This window comes from Orycteropus afer, unplaced genomic scaffold (genome assembly GCF_000298275.1).
Source record: "Orycteropus afer afer isolate SDZICR_OR568_19922 unplaced genomic scaffold, OryAfe1.0 scaffold00067, whole genome shotgun sequence".
In the NCBI taxonomy this organism is placed as follows: Eukaryota; Metazoa; Chordata; class Mammalia; order Tubulidentata; family Orycteropodidae; genus Orycteropus; species Orycteropus afer.
Window position 1 is genome coordinate 10,308,422 of NW_006921654.1, and position 14,208 is coordinate 10,322,629.

At 54.2% G+C, this 14,208-nt stretch overlaps 1 protein-coding gene across 1 annotated transcript in view; it reads left to right on the forward strand.

Annotated features, from left to right (window-relative positions):
* The window catches only part of VAC14 (VAC14 component of PIKFYVE complex), a 110,993-nt gene that overhangs the window by 71,262 nt on the left and 25,523 nt on the right, over positions 1-14,208 (forward strand). The gene's annotated exons all lie outside the window — the stretch shown is intronic.

Genomic DNA, 14,208 nt, shown 5'->3' on the forward strand with positions numbered 1-14,208 from the left:
TTGGGGACTTACCAAGAGGTCAGTGGGGCACCAGTGAAAGGGCTTGAACAGGGGAATGGTGTGATCAGATTTCTGTGTTACAAAGGTCGCTGTGTGGCTGGTGGGAGATAGGTGGAGGAGGGGGAAAGGTTGATGGACAGGGAGACCAGTTGGGAGGCCGTTGTCCAGGTGAGAAATGGTGGCAACTTGTTACCAGGACAGGAAGAGGCTGCAGGATTCAAGAATGAGTAGAAGGTATTACTAACTGGTGACTGGTGTCATGAGGAAGTAAGGGGAGAGGGAGTTGGAAGTGGCCCCAGGTCCGTGCCCTGAGCAGCTGGGGTTGGTGGTACCATTCCCTGAGACGGGAGCCCTGGGGAAGGAGCAGGAGAGAGGGTCACATGCTGGTGTTTGACTTGCTTTGGGGACATCAGAGGACAGATGCTGAAGAATGAGTTTCCTGTATCTGCTTTTCCAAGGAGAGACCTGCGGCCTGAGGTACAGGTCTGGGAAGTGCTTACTGAACACTGTGAGGCACCATTCTGGATGGTCCTTCCCTCGTGGAAGATGAGACTAGAACTCTGGGTGCGGTCCCTGGTGCGGCGGAGCCCTGAGCAGCCCCAGTAGGAATCCATTGGGAAAGGAGACTGAGAAGAGGGACCAGAGGGAGCTTGCAGGAGGCAGTGAGGGAGGGGAGGCCAGGAGCTGTTGCCGGAGCCAGCTCAGGTGCAGGGCAGGGGCTGAGAGCAAATGATGGAGCTGAGGAGTGGGAAACGGAGGCAGGGGGTACAAACACCCTGATCCAGGAGCCCCTACAAAGAGAAGGGGAGCAGGAGCCCCAGCTCAAGGGCTGAGGAGGGGGTTGAGGACACCCTGCTGGGGAGGGGCCAGAGGATTAAGTTGTGGAGAGGGACAGACCCGCCTGACCAGAAAGACAAACAGCGGGACAGGACGCAAAGGGAGGAAGGGACTGAGAGTCTGGCCTACTGGAAGGAGAACCCTGTGGGGGGGAGCAGGGGACCATCCTCTGACCCTCCTGGGCTTCTATTACCGGGGTTTCTCAGCCTCTGCCCTCTTGGCGCTTGGAGCTTGATTCCTCTGTGTTGTGGAGGCTGCCCTGTGCATTGGAGGGCATTTAGCCACATCCCTGGGGTCTACCCATTACATGCCAGTAGCTGCCCCAACACCTAGTTCTAACAACCAAAAATGTCTCCAGACATTTCCACATGCCCCCCGGGGAGCAAAATCACCCCTGGTTGAGAACCACGGTTCCAGAAGGCCAGACACAGATCCTTACCCTCCTTGACCCACAGAGGAAGCCTTGCATGGTTTTTCCTCACATTGGATTGGACGGTGTTTGGTCAGGGGGTTGAAGTGGAGATTAGATGTGGTACAGGAGACCCTGCCAGGAAAACAGTGGAATATACCTGTGGGAGTGATGGTGTGCTGTGTGCGGTTTTCCAAATCAGGAGGTGTCGGCATGCGGTGGGTTCTCCTTGCCTGGAAGAATTGCAGGGAGCCACGGGAAAGAGAAATCTTTGCAAGGGCCTTTGTGGCCAGCGTCCTCTCGCTGCAGAGCTGGGCTGTTTTTCCATCCACTGTCAGCCTCACCTACCTTCCTGGGGCTTGGAGAGAAGGCATCAGGGTAGTGAAAAGTGCCCCAGAGCAGCTATGTGGGTGGGGTAGGCATGCTTGGGCTTGAGGCATCATGGGCTCAGCGTCTCCCTGGGAGTCCCCACTTTGCAGAAGCGAAAACGAGAGTAGCAGTGCACATGCTGACAGGGTTGGACCTGGGCTGTGGATCCCTGCAGTGCATGAAGTCCGCGGCTGCTGTTGGATCATCCCTTCTGGGGGCGAGTAAAGAGCTAGGTGCCTGGAGGTTGAGCACAGCCCCAAACAAGCTGGGGCTCAGGAGCTGGGCCGGTGTGTCCTCCCTCCTCATCCTGCTGAGGGCTCACGTGTCACTCCCTATTCTGGGGTTCAAGCCCCACGTGACCGAGCCTGCCCTCACCCCCACCCGCCATAGCAGCAGAGCATCCGCCAAACCATGGCACTGACACAAAGAACCCAGGGATGGGCTGGAAGGACCTTGTGACCAGCGCCTCGTACGTGGTGTCTCTCCTAGTTATTTACTCCCTCTGTCCAGCCTGCCACCCCCAGAGCAGCACCCCGTGCCTGTCGTCACATGCTGTCACTCATGGCTTCCCAGCCTAGCTTCCTCTGGGCCGCCCCAGCTCTGTGGACTGGCCACCTGGTGCTTACCAAGCCACTGTGCCAGCTTGCTTCTGACAGTGCCTCGTCACAGTCTCGGCCACCCAGACTGGGCTCTTAGAGCACACACAGCACGGTGTTGCCCTGGAGGAGGCGTCCGAAACCTGCGGTGGTCTCCTCTTTCTTGCCTGGGTCCTGCAGGCGCTAAAGCCCTTCCAGAGAGATTTGCTTCAGAAGAGCCCTTGGAGCGGCTGCCTCCCTCCTGCTACTCCAGGTCATTTCCTTGTTTTCTGCTGACAGCTTTCACGAGGGAGGTACTAAGGGTACCTGCGGACTGCAGGGTGTGCAGACGCTAAGTCGGAGCCCCAGCCCCAAGCCCCCAAGTTGAGCATGGAAATGGAAAGGAAGCAGATCTCTCTGGCGAACCAGTTACAAGCCTTATTTCTGCAATAGTGTGTTCAGCTCCAAGCCAGGAGCGGCTGTGGTAGCTTAGAGAAGGGCTGACTGGAGAAGGACAAAGGCTCCCGGAGATCTTGAAGACAGACATCTGGTGGGGTTCTTGGCAGTTGAGGAAGACACACGATTTCCTTCAAGACCCTGGGAACCTTTCCTCCCCCACACGCTTTTCCCAGGCCTGCACCTCAATGTGGGAGTTGGGGGAGGGCAACGGACACACGAATCCAGCCAGGCGCCTCTCTGGACATCCTCTCTCTCCATCCAGATGCCTTGTTATCTGGTGGACATGACAGTTCAGGCTCCAAAACTCTCTCCTCCTAACCAGGCTTGCTGAGACTTGCTGCAGTCTGGGCCTTTCTGGCTGTGGGGCTTGAGGCCATGACGGAGGGGGAGGGAGGCTGGGGGCAGGGGACTGTGGAGAGCTTGTCCTGGGTACCTTTGCTCAGGCTCCTGAACAACTACCCCTGTCCACACCCCACTCCCTCCCAGGATGCCCACAGAGAAGGGTGGATGGGCTCCCACAGGCACTGGGGAACCAGTTTATGAGAGTAGCTTTTGGAATCAGACTTAACCCTTTTATGAACTAAGGGACATATCGTGCCCACCTACATTTTCTGCCCTTGGGGTTTAATGGGAATCTGGTCTCCCACTTTTAGTGCATGCTTCCATCTGGTGGGAGCCTGTATGACTGTGTGAATCTGTTGAAACATGCCTCATTTCAGTAGCACCAAAGACCCCTCGGGATATATGTGTCCCACTAATTGTATCAAAACTTACATTACCTCAAAAAAAAAAAAACGCCTGCCATTACTGAAAACACACGGTTCAACAAATAATTCAAAGCAGAAAATAATTCAGATTTGAAAGGGTTAAGTTTGAATCCCGGTTCCTCCAGGTGTTAGCCATGTGACCGTTTCCAGGAACTTTCTGCTTTGTCCATCATACGAAGGCTGATAGTGGCTGCCTTGTGGAGCTGGGAGGATTACATAAGCTGTGCATGTTCCCGCACTCCGCACAGCCCCAAGCGCTGTCGGGCTGATAAAGGGGAGCTCTTGTTTTCTTGTTTGGCCACTTCTCCACCTCCTGTGCTGGTCTGGGGTAGGGAGCGGGCAAAATTGGGAAAAGGAGTGAAATCGTTGTTTCCTTCAGTGCTGAGAGCTGGCCCCGTGCACCAGGCTACACCAGCACCCAGGCACCCTCCGGCAGCCCGGCCTGCCCCGCTAAAACAACTCTGCGGGGAGTAGGTGTTCGTGTACGTTTCCCTCCTCCGCCTCTTCCCACCCTCCATGCTAATGTGGTCAAACAAGCCCGGGGCTTGTTTCCTTGTGAACTAGTCCACTTATGCTCTACAGAAAGGGAGAGGGGGAGAAAGGCCCTCCTCTTTGATAAACTGTAATATGGACTCCAGCGTCAGCCAACAGCTGTGATCCTGACAAGGCCTGCTTCTGTGCTGGGAAGTGAGCAAGTTGGAGGGCGGCGCTCTGCCTGCCAAGACGGCCCTCGGGCCAGCCGGCCTCTGGCTTCATCCACGTGCGTTTCTCTTCCTCTTCCTCCCCGCTGCCTTGCGTGGAGGACTTGCCACAGAATGCATTCATTTACAGTGGGCTGTCCACTCTGGGGCTTGACCCAAATCGCCCAGAGGAGGTAGCTGAGGCCCAGAAAACCCTCCAGGGTCTGGGGGCTGAGTCAGAAAGGAAGAATCGGTCATCGGGACCCTTCTAAAGAAGCCCCAGTGGTCAGGCTTCTGGTCAACCTGAGGCCTCCTCTTGCCCCAGTACCAACATGCCTGGCAGTCTCTCCAACCCAGCACATGCTCAGGACCCCTGATATGTACCCCTGCTGGTACTGCCCCCCACAACTACCACCAACAGCGTTCTAGGGTCACGTAATAGCTCTTGTGTTGGAAGGGTGGAGTAGGGAGATGACTGGGTGGTGGTGCAGGCAGCCCAGGCCTGAGAAGCCACTGGAAACTAGATTTGTGTTTCACTGTGGGTCTGGGGGTGGGGCTCAGGAGAAGACACTCTCTTTCATGCCATAATTGGGAAGTTTCTCTTTGCCGGCTTTGCGCGTTCTGCCCTACAAGACAGGGCCCTCAGCTGAGCCAAATCGCAGGCACCGCCACCCCCACTCAGCCCCACTCCCGCTTCTCTCTCATCTTCCCACCCTCCCAATCTCTGGTGGCCGTCGCCATCAGTACACCCCCCACCCGTTTGTCTACACTTGCTTCCTGATGGGCTGTGGGGCTTTGGTCAGGCCCCCAGAAGCCCATGTGCTGATGCTGATGAAAGGTGATTGGAGAGTCATGTGAGAAGTCATGCCTCGTTCTAATGTGTAAGCCTGTGGCCCCCAGCTTGCAGGAGTGCTTCTGAGAGATCTGCCTTGTTCCTTGTCGTCCTCATCTCTCTCCTGAATGGGTTGCAGTCATTTGCTGTGGGAACAATGCACCATCCTGGGTCTGCTTGCTGGAGTAGACCCTGGGCCACCTGCAGACTTCGACAGTTAGTTTTCAACCACACTATGTCTCCAGCTGAGGGCCAGGAGGCAGGTCATTGAGCAGGGCTGGGGTATTCTTCCCAGGGATTTCCTGCTTCCCTCCCAGAAGAAACTTCACTTCTTGCTGGCTTTGATTAAGGTCTGCCCCAGCTCCCTGGCGCTTCCCAGCCATTTGCCCCCAGGGGCTAGGGCTGGGTGTTTCTTGAGGTTCAGGACAGCAAGAGGGACTGTGTAGCAGGCACCAGTTTGCACAACTGACTCTTGGCTTCTGCTCTAACTGGAGACAAGGCTGAGGGAATGTGATGGCAGGGAGGCCAGAGAGGCAAGATCTGACATGCCAGCCAAGACAATCTTAGAGAAAGCCTCGTGCTCTTGATAAAAGTGTCCATGGAAGGTCACAGTTAAAATGCAGCCCAGGGAGCTGGGCCATGTCTGCATTTTCTTTGTTCCTGCTTGTTGCAGAGTGACTAGCATCCTAGAAACTCACAAGACTCTTGAGGAGGGCAGAGGGCGGAGGGCCCTGCACGTAGGCCAGTCCCACACTGCGCCCTTCAGACCTGCTGTCATGCACACCAGCGCTGTGCCGGCACACAGACCACGCTATGTTCCCTCTAAGAAGTGATGAATTTTCTTCTGGAAAATGGAAACCACGTGTGATGGGCCCTGTTGGGCCAGGCTGGGATGAATTAGTTCCTAGTGGGGGAGGAGGGAAGGAGAGGAAGTCCTGGCCAGAGGGAGCCTGCGTGGTACACTGAGGGAACTGGGGAGCTTTAAGGTTTAAATGGGCAGCAGCCCCATTTTCCGAGGGTTCTCCTGGACTGCTGTGTCAAGGGGGCTGGGAGGGACCACTCACTTGTGCAGAGCTGGAGGGAGGTCGGAAAGCACAGATAAAAGCAGCAGTGGGGAATCACGTGACCGTCCCCTGTCACCCCCGTCCAAGCAGCCATCCTGCCACTGAGCCAGTTTGTGGCTGTTTGTCCCTGTGTCCAGAAACCTCGTTACAGAGGTGAGGACTCAGCAACAGGTGTGCAGCGGGTGACGCTGCCTGCGCCCTGTGCTCCTCACCTCTGCACCCTGCCTACCACCAAGTCCTCATCAAGTTGATGTTGGCACTTGTTCGGCCCCTTTCCAGTCTCGATTGAAACCCTTCCTCTTTGTCTGCACCCCTGAGAAGCGTCGGCCCTACAGGGCTGTGGGGTGATGGTCGGGAACTGCTCACAGGCGCTGAGCACTTGGGACGAGAGGCGGTTCCATCAAGAGCCTGCAGTGCTCTCTGGTCTGATGGGCCGTCCACACTTTACCTGGGCTGCCAGAAACTCCTCGACACTCTACCTGGGCCTCGGGAAATGCCTTCATACTTTACCTCGGGGTGCCGAAAACTGGTTCATGCTTTATCTCAGGCTGCTGGAAACTTGAAGGGTTTGGACATTGGAGACTCAGACACCTTGGTTAATGAGCAGGAAGCTAACGTGCATCAAAACATAGCATCTTCACAAAACAAGCGGGTTTGGAGTTGGCCCCTAGAAGCCGTTTTCCATTCTGTCTCCTTAGGATAGGGCTGCGTGTGAGCCAGGACAGACAAATGGGCACCCGTAGTTTGAAAAGTACCCTTTGAATCCTTCTAGAAGAGGGGTTCCAGGGTGTACCTGCTGACCCAGTGCAGAGTGTGTCTCTCGGGATGTTCTTCTGTCCTGGTGTGCTTCAGCTTGTGTTTCCTTGGCCTGCTCTTGGAGACTCTGTGAGGGTCTCCCTTCTCTCTCCTTGAGTGGGTTTCCCTCAGCAGGTAACCCCTCTCCCCAGGTGTCTTCAAAAAACTACACAGAAGGGCTTCTGTCACACACAGTGTATGAGGCTGTCAAGACTGGCTGCCCCTTCCAGCCAAAGGAGAGTTCTGGTTTCTGAGCACACGTGGTGACTGAGCCGTGGCGAATCCTGGTAGGGGGGACTCGGTGCCAAATGCAGCTGGAGGTGGCCAGCCGGCCGTAAGTGAAATAGCAGCAGACAGGCCAGTAGCAGTTGACAACGTGGTCTGCAGTGGCCCACCAAAGCAGCTCTTTGGATCTGAAGTGAACAAGGGAACTCTCTCTGAAAGTTAATAGGTGTTCGGCACCCAGAGGAGTGTGGGCTTTGGCTTCCTTGTCTTGGCAGTGCCAGTGTGCTCAGAGCATGGGCTCCTGGACTCCCTCGCCCCAAGTTGGCTGTGATTGCAGGGATGCTATTTACCCATTCAGAGTTCACAAAACTGAGGTTCTCAGGACTCTTACAGAATGGGTGCTGGAGGCCGTTTGGGAAAACTGCCTGTTGGACTAGGCCAGGCCTGGGGCCAAGGTGTTGGGGGTAAGGGAAAGCAATGGCCTAGACATGCAAACATGGTGGGAAGCACTCACAGGGCCACGTGCTGGGCTCACCTGCCTCAGCCGTTAGCACTGGCACCGCAGAGCCCCTTTCCTGTCTGCACAGCAGAGCCAGGCCCACCACCGCAGTGCCCGTGACTTGAAGGGCCCAGACAGTTCTTGTTGCCTAGCCCAGGGACGTCAAAGCTCGTGGAGGTGCAGTGGCTTCTCCCCCCACACCACATGCAGGGGCACATGAGATGAAAGCCGTGTCTCCTCGCTTCTAACCCGGATCCTGCCTTTCCACACACCAGGCAGCCAGGACCCTGGAAGGGTGTCTGCCCTCACTGGAAAGAAACTGCTCTCTCCGGGCATCACCCTTCAGCCCAGGGTCATCAGCCCATGGAAAATCCCCTCAGAGCCCCCTCCTGATGGGATCTCATCCACTTCCTCCTTACCTCCCAGGGCTTTGACCGGGAGCTCATGTGGCTCCCACTGGCCGTCACCCCTCTCAGCCAGAGGTGAAGTGCTGGGTGAATCTGAGTGTCCCTCCCTGCCTTCCCTCCCAGCCCCCAGCCTCCACTGCGTCTTGCCTGTCCATTATCCTGGCCTACTTCCGGTCTATATTTAGACCCGTAATCTCACCGGAACTCTCCAGTGGAGCTCTCTGGCACCTTGACAGTGAATATGTTTCTTGGTCTAAATCCCCCTTTTGACTCTTGCTCAAGAGGACACCCCCTCCTTCCTCCCAGATTGTTTGTTTTTCCTTCTGGCCTATCACAGCCACTCGCATCAACCGCACTGGCGTCTCGCTCCTTCTGAAAGTGAACCAAGATGATTTCAAGTGTCCTCGAGGGGCGTCTCGTTTTCCTTCTCGTTCTCCATCCAATGTCCTGTGTAGTCATGGAGCCCCTCTCTCTCTTTCCCCTCAGAAGCTGCTCTGAGTGCTGAGGTGCGCATCTCTTTCTCCGTTCCCTCAGAGAGCCCCCCTTTGGCGCCCCCACCTCACTGCCCTGGTCACATGCTGCAATCACACCTCCAGCCCTCAGGCTTGGCCCGTCTCCCGTGCGTGGGGCCATCTGAGCCTCCTTGTTGCTCTCCCAGAGCTTGTCTTCGTTAGCCCGAGAGTGACACCGTGTCTCCGTTTCGCCCTCAGCCTTGTCATCAGTAACCCCACGGACTGGGACGGGCCGTTCTGACTGAGTGTTTGCACTCCCTTCCCTGGAAGGGAGGAACGGTCTTCTAGGCTTCCAGCCCTCCACAGTGCTTGAGAAAAAATCGTTTGAAAGTTCTGTGTCTCAGGAGTTCCTGACTTGTTTTCAGCCCGATTTTGACAACGCTTTGGTAGAGCTTTCTCCCTTTCCTAACCACGTGATGCTTTTTTCTTAACACCCCAGACCCGCCTTCTTCTCCTGACCAGGACAACATGGCGGCGTCACCACCCGCCATGCACCCTCCGTACCCATGATGCTTTGCTGTTTTGGTTTTTTTAAGCACATACATCATGAGTGTGCAGCTCAATTAATTGTTGCCAGTTGCCTGTACAGATTAAGAAATAGAGTATTTCCAGCCCCCAGAGGTCTCGTTTATTCATGTCTGCTCCCGGTCACTACTTTTCCCTCTTCCCCAGAGTCCCCGCTGCCCTCACTTCTAAAGCCGTGGGGTTGTCTTCCTGTTTTGAACTTTATAGGAAAGACCACACTGTGTGCTCTTCCGTTTGGTTTCTTTTGATCCACACTGTGCTGTGAGGATCACCTGTATTGGAGGGGTCAGTAGTGTGCCTATCCACATAATACTTCACTGGACGGATAGACATGATTTATTGATCCAGTCTACTAGGAACTCTGGTAGCATAGAGCCTAAGTCATTTGACTGCTAACCAAAAGCCTGGCAGTTCAAACCCACCAGCCACTCCTCGGAAGGAAGGTTGGGCAGTTTACTTCCATAGAGATACTACCTCAGAGACCCAAGGAGGGGTTGCTATGAGTCGGGACCAACTCAACGACAGTGAGTTTTGTGTACTGGGGATTGTGTTTCGGTTATTTTCAGTTTGGTGCTATTAGGAATAACACTGCTATGAATATTCCTTTAGATGTCTTTTGGTGAATAAATATATACCTTTCTGTTAGGTAAGGTGCCCTGATGGTGCAGTGGTTACAGCACTTGGCTGATAACTAAAAGTTCGACAGTTTAAACTCACCAGCCACTTTGTGGGAGGAAGATGTGGCAGTGTGTTTCTGTAAAGATTTACAGAATGGAAACCCCATAGGATAGTTCTCCTGTGTCCTAGAGGGTCACTGTGAGTCAGAATCAACTTGACAGCAGTGGGCTTGGTTTCTTGGTGGGGGGAGTTGTTAGGTGTGTAACTAGGAGAAGCTAAGTCAGAGAATATACCTATGTGTGTTGAGGTCTAGTAGATACTGTCTAAAGTGGTTGTGCCACTTTCCACTCCGAGCAGCAGTGTATGAAAGTTCCAGTTGTTCCCTATGCTTGCCAACACTTGCTGTTACCAGTTTGTGATTTTAGCCATTCTAGTAGGTATGTAATGGTGTCACCAAGTAGTTTTCCTTTTCCTGCAGACTAATGAAATTGAATAGCTTTTCATGATTTATTGCCCTTGTTGATATCTTTTGTAAAGAGCCTATTCAAGTCATTTGCCCATTGGGGTTTCAGTACTTTCTTATTGATGAATGGAAGTTTTTTATGTATCCTGGATTCAAGCCTCTGTCATATGTATGACTGTAATTATCTTGTCTAGTTCTGTTGCATGTCATCTCATTCTCTTAATAATGACTTTTGATGCACAGAAGTTCTGTCTTTTAATGTAGTCAGGTGATAAGTTTTTCTTCATGCTTAGTGCTTTTTATGTTTCCTGCAACTTTTTCAGGGGATTCAAGAGCTCATGGGAGCATAACCATAAAATTGCCTGTTTCTGGTTGATATTAAGTATTCCCAGTGAGTTGGACATTGAATATAATCTACCTAAAACCCAGAGGCATTATTCCTAGCTCTGGACAGGGTCTTGAAGACCACCTAGTCCAATGTGCTTGTGTTTTGTAAAAAATGAAGATACCTCGGCATGCCACCCACCCTCTACCTGACAGAATCTGAGGGGCTTCTGGTGTGGCCAGGCCAGCAGTAGTCTGCAGCCTGGAGTTGGGAATGTTGGTCTTACTCTTTGGATGCCAAGTGGTAGGAACCTAGGTCAAAGACACCGCAATGAGCGAGGGGACTTGACTGGCCTGTATAGCAGAGGTCGGCAAAAGTCAGGAGCTCAGACAGCATCTCCCTGTCATGCCCTCTTTTCCTGGCCCTTGTCTGAGGGTCACCCTTGTTGTTTCATTCTCTTCTAAGTGACCACCGCCAACTCAGGGGTCACGTTCCTGCTGTCACGATCCAAGGGAAGGCTCGGATTGGCCCAGGGACGAGTGTGTGCCCACCCTGGTGGGGCTGACCAAGGCAGGGAAGTGGGGCTGCGGGTACTGTGGATGGCAGCCCCACCTGAGCCCCACAGGGGGTTAGGGGAGCAGCAGCTCTCTAAAGAAAGGAGCTTTGAAACATGCCCACCAGGGGCTGCTGGATTGGCAGGAGTGGTGAAAGGAATGACACTTGCCCTCCCTTCCCAAGAGTCAGATCCTCCATCCTCTAGGAACAAGTGGGTGGAGCTGTACAAGGTGCCTGCGACCTTCCCAGAGGCCACAGTGAGAGCAAGGGAGTGGGAGGGGTAGATGCGGTGAGGGGCTTCCTTCCATTTGCCACCTTGCATCTTGCTAGAGGCTGCAAATTGTCCGCCATGTTGTTTTGGCAAAGTGGATGGCTCTTACCTTTGTTGTGTGTGCACTTGGGGTCAGAACAGTGGCCATGGGCCGTTAACTGAAGAGAGGGCTGGAAAGTGTCAGTCAAAATTTAGGCTCAGTTCGGAGTGGCTGGAAGGGACCTTGAGGCTCATCTGGGTGTTTGCACAGGAGGAAGCTGAGGCCCAGACTTCCCTGGTAATAAATGTCTGCCCCCTGCTGCCTCCATGGAGCTGGCCATCTGGGGAAGCAGTCCTTAGGTCATTTCCCTTGTGGTAGAGCATTTGGGGCAGGGGTGGAGGTTAGAGAAGAGCTCCCGGGAGCTTGCAGTGAGAGAGCTAACCTGGTTGGGGGCAGGAGTCTAAACCCATTCAACACAGGCCATGATTCCTGGAATCTTTCCGGAGCACCTGGGCCCGACCCACGAGAGCCCAGGGCATGTATGGGTGACCAAGAAGCTGCACTCCTGCCTTTCTCACAGTTGCAGTCTAGCGGGATAGGCAGACAGACAACAGGAAACTACCACAGAAACATCTCAGTGGTACCGGGTCCAGTTCCAGACCAGTGCGGTCAAACGAGTCACACGAATTTGTTGGTTTCCCGGTGTGCAGAAGAGTAATGTTTACACTTCACTGTAGGCTAATGAGCAACTGAATTATGAAAAAGTTGGAAATACTTTGAGAATTATCAAGATAATATAACAGAGACATGCAGTGAGCACAGCCTGTTGGGAAAATGGCACTGATAGACTTGCCCAAAAAAAGGTTGCCACCAACTTTCAATTTATTTAAAAAAAAACCGACTGTCTGTGAGCACAGTGAAGCGAGGTTTGCTGTCAATGTGTGAGCCCACATTGTGAGCAAGCTCGGAAGGAAACATGGACGGGCGCCCTCAGGTACGGGCCCGCTGGAGTTAGGGAGCCCCCACAGCCTCTGTGGAGCTGGGAAGCTGTGACCTGGATCCGATGTTTTCTCAAAGCATAAAAGTGCCCTAGTTTTCCTCTCCTCGGGCTCAGCTGAAGCTACGCCAAGAGTTGGCTTTTAAAGGCTGCCTGAAATGTGGTTTGGAGCCAAAAATCTATAGAGCCAGTGCATTTGTGACCTTGTTGAAAATGCTTAGTGAGGAAAATAAAGGGGGTGGGAGCTGGGATTTCTTCCTCCTTTTTTTTTTTTTTTTTTTATATTATTTTTTTTAACAATTAGGTCCAGTCCCACGCCTGCCTTTCCCACCTGGCACGTCCCTTCCCTCCCTGCCAGGACCCTCCAGTCCACTGCACTGCTATTCCCCTTGTCTGCACCTCTGCCAGCTCCCACCCTGTCCATCCCCCACGTAGCAGTAATGAAAATACCAAGTGGGTAAGAATAAGGAGCATGGTTATAGCCCTGGAAATTAGGCCACAGCTGTCAGGCCAGGCAAGAGTCCTCGCCTGTCTCAGAATGGGGCTGCCAAGCTTGGGACGAACCTCAGTGCTGGCCTGGGGAGCGACTAGAGGGCTGGGAGCAGACCCACTCCATGTGCCTCAGGGCCAGGCCTGGTGCCCACCAGTGGGGCCATCGCCATGAGCAGAGCTAGTCCCTCCCATCACGGGCATAGCCATGAGCCCCAGCACAGCACGATGGTGATGAAGGTCCGTAGGAGCAGAGGGCTTAGCCCAGGAAGAAAGCCCAGGAAGGCTTCTAGACAGAGATGTTTAAGCTGAGTGGGAAAGACAGGCCGGAACCAGCTTGGGGGGTGGCCGGTTGCTGATAGGGGTCTGCTCAGCCCTGAGCCAGTTCCCTGGTTATCCCAGGAATCTGGAGGTGGCCCAGAGAGAGGCAGGGAGAACAGAGCAGTGAAGCTGCACCGGTGTGGGAAGCAGAGCCCAGACCAGGGGCTGCAGGTGGGGCCCTGGGCCCTGAAGGAGCGTTGGAGGCAGTGGGAGGACCCACACTCATCCCTATAATAGATGAAGGCCTTACACCCCTGCCATTAGCCTGATAAAACACCAAAGACACCTGGAATTAGCCCACGTAAACCACGCCCCCTGAGGAAGAAGTCAAGTCCAGGGCAGGGGCGACGCATGGGTGGCAAGGAGATTTTAAGTCTAGTTCACATTTTCAGATGATTTTCTCCAGTTACCTGTTCCCAGTGGCACTGAGCCTTCTAGAATGGTGTTAGCAGCCCAGTTCTTTGCCAGTGGGCTTCCTGAGCCAGCTCCTGTGAATTCAGCTGACTTCCTTATCCCATCTTTGCTCAAGCCCTTCCTCCCCTTTCCTGAAGGAGACCCCCACCCACCTCTGTCAGCAAGCTCCAGCCCTAGCTGTTGGCAGGTCCAGGGAGCCGCCTCACTTCCTTCCTGCCCTTGAAGCCTGAGCATCTGCCCTGTCAGTTCCTTCTGCTTCCAGACCCCCCAGTAACACGGTAATTGGATTTTCAGATCCGCTGTGCACCCTGTCTGTGAGTATTTCCCGGTTCCGTGACCCTCTGCAGGAAGACCTGTGATCTCAGCGTAGGGAAGCCCCTGAGGGGAGACAGACAATGACAGGGACGGGACTGATCTTCATTCCCCCACTCACCCCCCACCCCGTCCCTTCTCTCATTCCTACCAACGATGCCTAAAGCAGACTGTAAAAACACCTCCACGTTCTGTCCCCCCAGCCCCGCTCCTGCTGCCAAGGTCACACTCCTGCAGGATGGGGCTCTGGGCCTGGAGTGACAGAGCAAAGGACCGCGGCCCTCAGAGCAGCTGCCACGTGCTGTCTGTCTCCAGCTAGACTCCAGAGATGAGTATCTGTAATTATAGCTCTCGGAAGGTCACAGCTTTCATGTCGTTTTTGTAGTGAAAAGTTCAAGCCTCTCTCCACACTTGCACAGCTCCAGGGCCAGTCTTCCCAAGCCCGTTAATGGGTTCCTGGAGGGGGAAGGGGTATTCAGAGACATGCCCACGGGCCAGGCATGGGGCA